Source organism: Triticum urartu, chromosome 4A, assembly GCF_056163025.1.
Source record: "Triticum urartu cultivar PI428250 chromosome 4A, HENAU_Tu73, whole genome shotgun sequence".
Lineage (NCBI taxonomy): Eukaryota > Viridiplantae > Streptophyta > Magnoliopsida > Poales > Poaceae > Triticum > Triticum urartu.
In genome coordinates, this window is record NC_141876.1 from 573,429,895 (window position 1) to 573,436,168 (window position 6,274).

At 41.7% G+C, this 6,274-nt stretch overlaps 1 long non-coding RNA gene across 8 annotated transcripts; it reads left to right on the plus strand.

The window, feature by feature from the left end:
- The first annotated feature begins 224 nt into the window (after positions 1-224).
- On the plus strand, positions 225-5,783 carry LOC125552886 (uncharacterized). Of its 8 annotated transcripts, none has more exons than XR_015601664.1 (9): positions 225-318; positions 404-631; positions 704-985; positions 1,700-1,854; positions 2,031-2,132; positions 2,200-2,306; positions 2,381-3,861; positions 4,995-5,213; positions 5,285-5,783. It is a non-coding gene; the product is annotated as an uncharacterized LOC125552886 (long non-coding RNA). The 8 variants fall into 8 exon arrangements; XR_015601668.1 differs by lacking the exon at positions 225-318 and having other exon boundaries at positions 353-631; positions 2,381-3,725; positions 3,812-3,861; XR_015601669.1 differs by lacking the exon at positions 225-318 and having other exon boundaries at positions 353-631; positions 2,381-3,725; positions 3,812-3,853.
- Positions 5,784-6,274: the final 491 nt, after the last annotated feature.

A 6,274-nucleotide genomic window follows, 5' to 3' on the forward strand; every position in this document is an offset into this window, starting at 1 on the left:
TCACTAAACTTCTAGATTACTACAGACTGTCCTGTTTTAGACAGATTCTGTTTTCTATGTGTTGTTTGCTTATCTCTACTCCTAGTGTCTCTGTTGGTAGTCCGCGTTCCGGATTTTATTTTCGTCCCACCTCATCCGGTCTTTTTTGGTACTTCTTTGATACTTCTTCCCATCTCCCCCTCAGCCGCGAAAAATCAAAGAAAACCTCGCGATCGAGTCCCGCACGCCCAAACTCCCGTCGTTATTAACTAAGAGGATTGAAAATAAACCACGGAGAACAAATCGGCGAAAATTAACTAGCGAAAAAAACAGCAAACTGTGCGATCTCGATCTTGTCTGGTTTTTCTTTCGTATCTCACCCCGCACGTAAAACAAACCTCAATCTCGATCTGTTTCATCTCAGCCTCCAGCCCCGAGAGGAGCCGCCGCCGCCGCCGAGAGGAGACGCCCCAGCCCCGAGAGGACCCACCGCCGCCGCTGCCGCCGCCGAGAGGAGACGCCCCAGCCCCGATAGGATCCGCCGCCGCCGCCGCTGGGGAACGAGGTCGCCGCCACCTCCCTCGCCCGCGGCCATGATGACCGATCTGGCGTTGGCGCCGCAGATCACCCTCTGGTCCATGGCCTCGACTAGGTACGAATCCCTCCTCCACTTCTTCTAGTTTGGTTATTTCCGCATCTTGATCTGATTCGGGCGTGTGTGCAGTTTGCTATGATCTGGCGACGGGGATGCAAGGAGAAGCTGCTGCGGTTTCAAGGGGCCGTGAGGATGCCCACCATGAAGGCGTGTCTGGGATGATGGAGGTGATATCCGCCAGATCCCCGTTGCCGTCGACTGGCGGCGGCCAACTTCTCCTCTTCCATGGCGTCGTCGGGGCCTTCCCTTGCCAAGCGCAACGGCTCCTTGGCTGGATCACCGTCGCACACCTCACCGGCGTGGTCGGCAAAATCTGCATCTCGATCCTCGCCACTCTCCATCCTCTTGCAGGTAATAGGCTTTCCGCCCCCTCTTTTATCTCCGGCGTTCTCGTGTGCACGGATTGTGAGCGTGAAGGAATATTTCTCTTCTATTTCATGGTGCTGCTGTGCTCCTTCTGCTTTCACACTGCACATATATAGATTCTTCAAAGGAATTGGATGCTGATAATATCAACTAAGTTCCCTGAATGTGATATATATTCTTCCCTCGCTTTGAATTGATTGCCCCAAACAATATATCTCTGGTTGACAGTCATGGCCTATTATTATTGTTGTTAATTTACAACACTCTGCTGTGTATTGTCCAATCATAGTCCAAACTTCAACTTGGTTGTGGATTAATTATATGTACCATATGCTGTTCATAGCTACAAAATTGCAATCTCGCGAAAATGTTCTTGAATACAGTAATTTTTTTTGTCACATAACCCATATGCTGATGATAAAGTTTGTTGTATGAGCTTGTGGCATACTGATCCGACAGGTGGCAGGTATGCATTCAGATGTTGCAGCTCTAAGGAAGGGTAGTATATGGCACATGACTTCGTGGGTTGTTCGACAAGAAGTGTTTTGGGCATATTTGAAGGCAATCTTGTGAAAATTATACATCGATTTTCTTATTCCGTCATCAGCTTCTATTGATATGAGCGATACAAAAAGTTCAGCACTGAATTTTAGTATGTTAACTTGCAAGATTTCTCACGACTATGTTTTTTTGTTATAGGTTTATAAATTTCGAAATATAGTTGCAACTTCACGGAATGGACGGCCCAAATTATGTTAGTGTCTATATGTTTACTTGGTGGTGGTCTAGCGTGAGTGACACCTGCATCTGTAACTTACCCATTGGATGTTCTTCGAAATCACCTGACAACACAGGTGATGCTTTTCTTCCTTTCGTGATTTGTGAATAACACTAAGCCAACCAATCAATCAATATAACTTCCAGTTAGAACTTAGAGCATCTTTACCTAACGCTTTCATGCAATGCAGCTTTACAGACCAAAGGAACAGGTTTTAGTAAGCTAAACTTTCATGTCTATAAAATTCTGCAGAAAACCACTAGGTATTACAAGGGCATCTTTCACACGTTGTCTACAATTTGTAGAGAAGAGAATGGTAGAGGATTGTATAAAGGCCTTTGGTCCACCTTATTGGTAAGCCGTATGTTTCTGCTGAGAATTGTTTTTTAGTTGACTTCCCAGTAACTTTTATGTGTTACAGGGAGTTGGACCTGATATATCAATCAACGTTTATGTATATGAATCCCTGAGGTCTCATTGGAAAATGGAAAGTTGAATGTCAAACTGTGCGACCAATGATTTGATATGGTACCTCCCTCTTCTCTCTTCTATGAACCCTATAACACACGTATCAAATCTTAATTTCTTTTATCCAATTGCAGGTTAATTCCAGTTGGGTGTGTTAACCTACAGTAATCAATCAAGTCAACAAATATAACAATGATACTTTGTCTTCTGATTTTTGGTGATGATTTTTTTTGTGACGGAACTAATAGGAGTTGAAGCATGTGTTCTTATTTTTTTATATGACTAGATGCATATGAACTGAAGCTCCATAATTTTCTTTTCAAGTCGACATTGGTGGCAACCAATACAATTAGCGTTATTTACAACCAATGAAGTCTTATAATTTTCTTTCTTAGAAATATACAGTGACGCTGACTATCATTTAGTAGCTCTACAGGCACTAGCCAAAAACAATAATGTTTATTTATTTAACCACCAAATAGAACAATAGGTTATTCTGCATTATGGGTACACAAATCACAACACTATATTTCAGCTGTAGAAATCTGTGTGGATGCCTGCTGATATTTTAAGCCTACATATTGCCGATTTGGTTTGAGTAATGCTTGAAGCATAATTTACTCCCTAATGTGCAAATAGCAGTATCATTTTTTGTCAAGAAACTGAGAAGACGGAAGAGAGTTGGTGTTGTCAGTGTGGTGAGCCTATGCGGCAACCACAAGGCTGAAGTCTGCTTTGATCGTTGTTCAAGATTTGAGCCTTGGCTCCGGTTTTGATAGCTCTATATCAGTGAGTTTAGTCCAGTAACTATTTTAAGTATCTTTACTGTGCATAGTTGCATACATTTTATTCATGGATTAGTCTTGGTAATATTAACATTTGAAAAGCAATTTTTGTGTGACCATTTTTTCATCTTAGTATCTCCATCTACCAGCAAAAGTCAACGTGCACAAACCTGTATTTAACATGCAACATGAGATAGTGTGCATCGAAACTATGCTTATGTTTGTGACATTCATGTGGCATCTCATGCAGATAGATTTTATTATCCATTTATGTAGCATGCAATGTTTATTTTCTTCTTTTGGTACATAATCCCTCCTCAAAGAAATATAAGAGTGTTTAGATCACTAAAGAAGTGATCTAAACGCTCTTATATTTCTTTACATATGGAGTACATGTCATGATTGTTGGATACACATGCATACTTTCAGTGAGTTTTTGTTCTCGGACTTGGGATCCACAGTCCAAAGTTGATTGGTGGATCAAGTGAACTTGGTGCATCTCCATTCAAGCTGGAGTACAATTACCAGCCTGCTTGTTTAGCGCAGTCTCCACAATCATACAAGCAAATGAGCAGCTGGCGACCCAACACACAAAGTTTCTATCTTCTTATTTTCTATACAAGTAGCAGCTGGCGCAGCGGTGGTGTTGATGAACGACACCCAATGCAGAGGCGGCAGTTACCATAGGGAAGAGGTAAAGAACATCTAGCTCTTGTGCTGTTCCTCCTCATTATTGTCATCGCCATCAACAGCAACAATGATGACCGGCTCATGAGACAGCTACTAGAGAGGGAGCGAGGAAGGGGGAGACAGATCTTTCAGGTACAATGGTATGACAACCATGTTCTGAACTATCAATGAGATTTGGTGCTAAGTCAGCATCGTGTTTTATCCAATCTATCAAACACCATAAGTTTCATGTCGAATGTGTTGTAGAAATGTTCTTCCATAAATATGGTTTTAGTCCTTCATATTTTAGTATCGTTGTAAATTTATCCATCCACATATCACTCTGAGAAACATTTTTAATTGGCGGAAGGAAGAATGGGAGAAAAGAAGAGTTCTTTGACGTAAAAAAAGAAGTCGTCAATATAGCCCGTTGCAACGCACGGGCGTTCTACTAGGAGATGCAAGTGGAGTGGAAAAATGAAAATACATTGCATCAAATACATTTTTTGATTGTTACTGTAATTTTTTTCTATACATGTGAAATTGGAAATGCATTATGCTTATGTATGCAATCAGAAAAAAAATTAAAAGGCCCGTGACAACGCACGGGCATTGTACTAGGGAAACAAGTATTGACATTGTACTATGGAAACAAAACGAATAGACATGCAGACTAAGCTCCATATCCAAGGGATTTTGGTAGTACATGCCATGTTTATGCTCACTGTTGAATAGTTTGTATATAACTATTTATGCAATACTTGGACCATAGGAGCAATTCATTCTGTATATTTTGCTGGGGATTGTGCCTTGCAGTCAATTTATAGAAGGGTAAGATGTATCGCAATATCTTTGACTTGCATTCTCTCTGATGTCAAGTAAGAAAATAGAATATATACTCTTTGAATTATCTTTTCTTTTTTTTCGATGTCTCTATCTTACTTATATAATCCAATTGGCATTCGCTAGAGTTTCTGTTGATGAAACATTTCTTTTGTGATGTGAGGAGGTTCTGTTTGTGACTTTGCAATCAATATTCGTAGATACGGTTCGTAGATCATGATATCTGCACAATCTCAATCTACTTCCTGTGACCATATATTGTATTAATGGGTTGTGTCAGGGTTATTTTATCAACTACTGGGTTGTTGATCTACATTATGGTTTGATTCTTACACGAATTAATGTTGACTCGATTCCCTGTAGTAGGTTGAGAGACTTCTCCTCTCATGATTTACTATGATTAGTTTGCTTGGCTCCATGCTCCTCATGATTTCTTTGAATTTTTTTGTAGGAGCTCGGTCAAAAATCACTTAAGGAAAATATGTTGTTCTTCTCTACAAGGGTTGCATGTGGAATTTGAGGAGAATCTGTGCACCAGCATCCGACTCCTTGATGTTGCTCTGATCATATTGTGTAAATATATTTCTAATAAAGCAATCGGCCGATGGTGTACATGTTATAAATAACAAGAATCATCAAGTGTGAGAGATGGCAACATCATGATGGGATGGTATGTACTGTTGTGCTCATCAATAGAGTTAGATCACTTTTCTGTCTGAGAGTCGATTTTTTGTGTGTTAGATGGATTGACAAGTACCAAAGATTGATGCCAAGCAGAACTAAAACCTGTCCATGGATTACCTTCAGTCCCGCATTCCAATCAACAACATTGGGCCGAGCGAGCGCGCGGGTGGCGCAAGAGGCAATGGGCAGCCGGTGGAGACTGAGTGGTGAGCGGCGGTGGCGAGGTCGAGAGGTTGGCACCAGCAGCGAGTAGGCAATTACCGTGACGAGCGAGCGGACGGGGCTTGTAGGTGTCACGATTGCATCACAATTGGAATAAAGTAAACAATGCATACTTGTGTGGCCATTGACTGATTTTGTGTGTTGTGTGCTTGTGTTAACAGCCAGCCAAATCAATCAGCCAAGGGCCATTATGTACGTGAGTGTGTTAGCAGTGGGTATATCTGAAGATTATTTCTCAACTCGGCATGTGGGTAGAGACTATAAAGACAATGCCATGGTAGCATGGCAGACCTAGCAAGTGCCACGAACATCATGATATTCTTCCTTTTCTTAATTCCTTGTTTTGAAAAATAATTTGCTCTGCGTGTATAGGAACATAGCAGTCGGGCAAATGACACTTTGGCATCTTGATCTATCAAGGGAAATATTTTTTTTTACTTTAGAAAATGTGGGTTCGGATTGGTCTGTTGAGTTATGGCTGGCTGATCGGATAATTTTTCTATTTAAAAAATGTAGCAAATAGCATTTCATTAGAGATTGGTCTGTTGAGTTATGGCTGGCTCATCGGAATAATTTTTCTATTAAGAAAAGTAGCAAATAGCATTTCATTAGAGATGGCTTTGCAGCAAAACGCAAATCACGCAAACCAAGCTATCGCCGCCTCGTCGCTCTGGCCGGGAGCGACAACAACCGCGGGTCTCTTCTTCGCCTTCTTAGTCGGCATCTCCTCCATTCGGATGCCCTGCAGCACGAGCCACTCCGCCACCGCCTGGGACTCAACCTCCAGGAAGTTTAGGTCCGTCTTCGGCCATCCGGCATGCCACA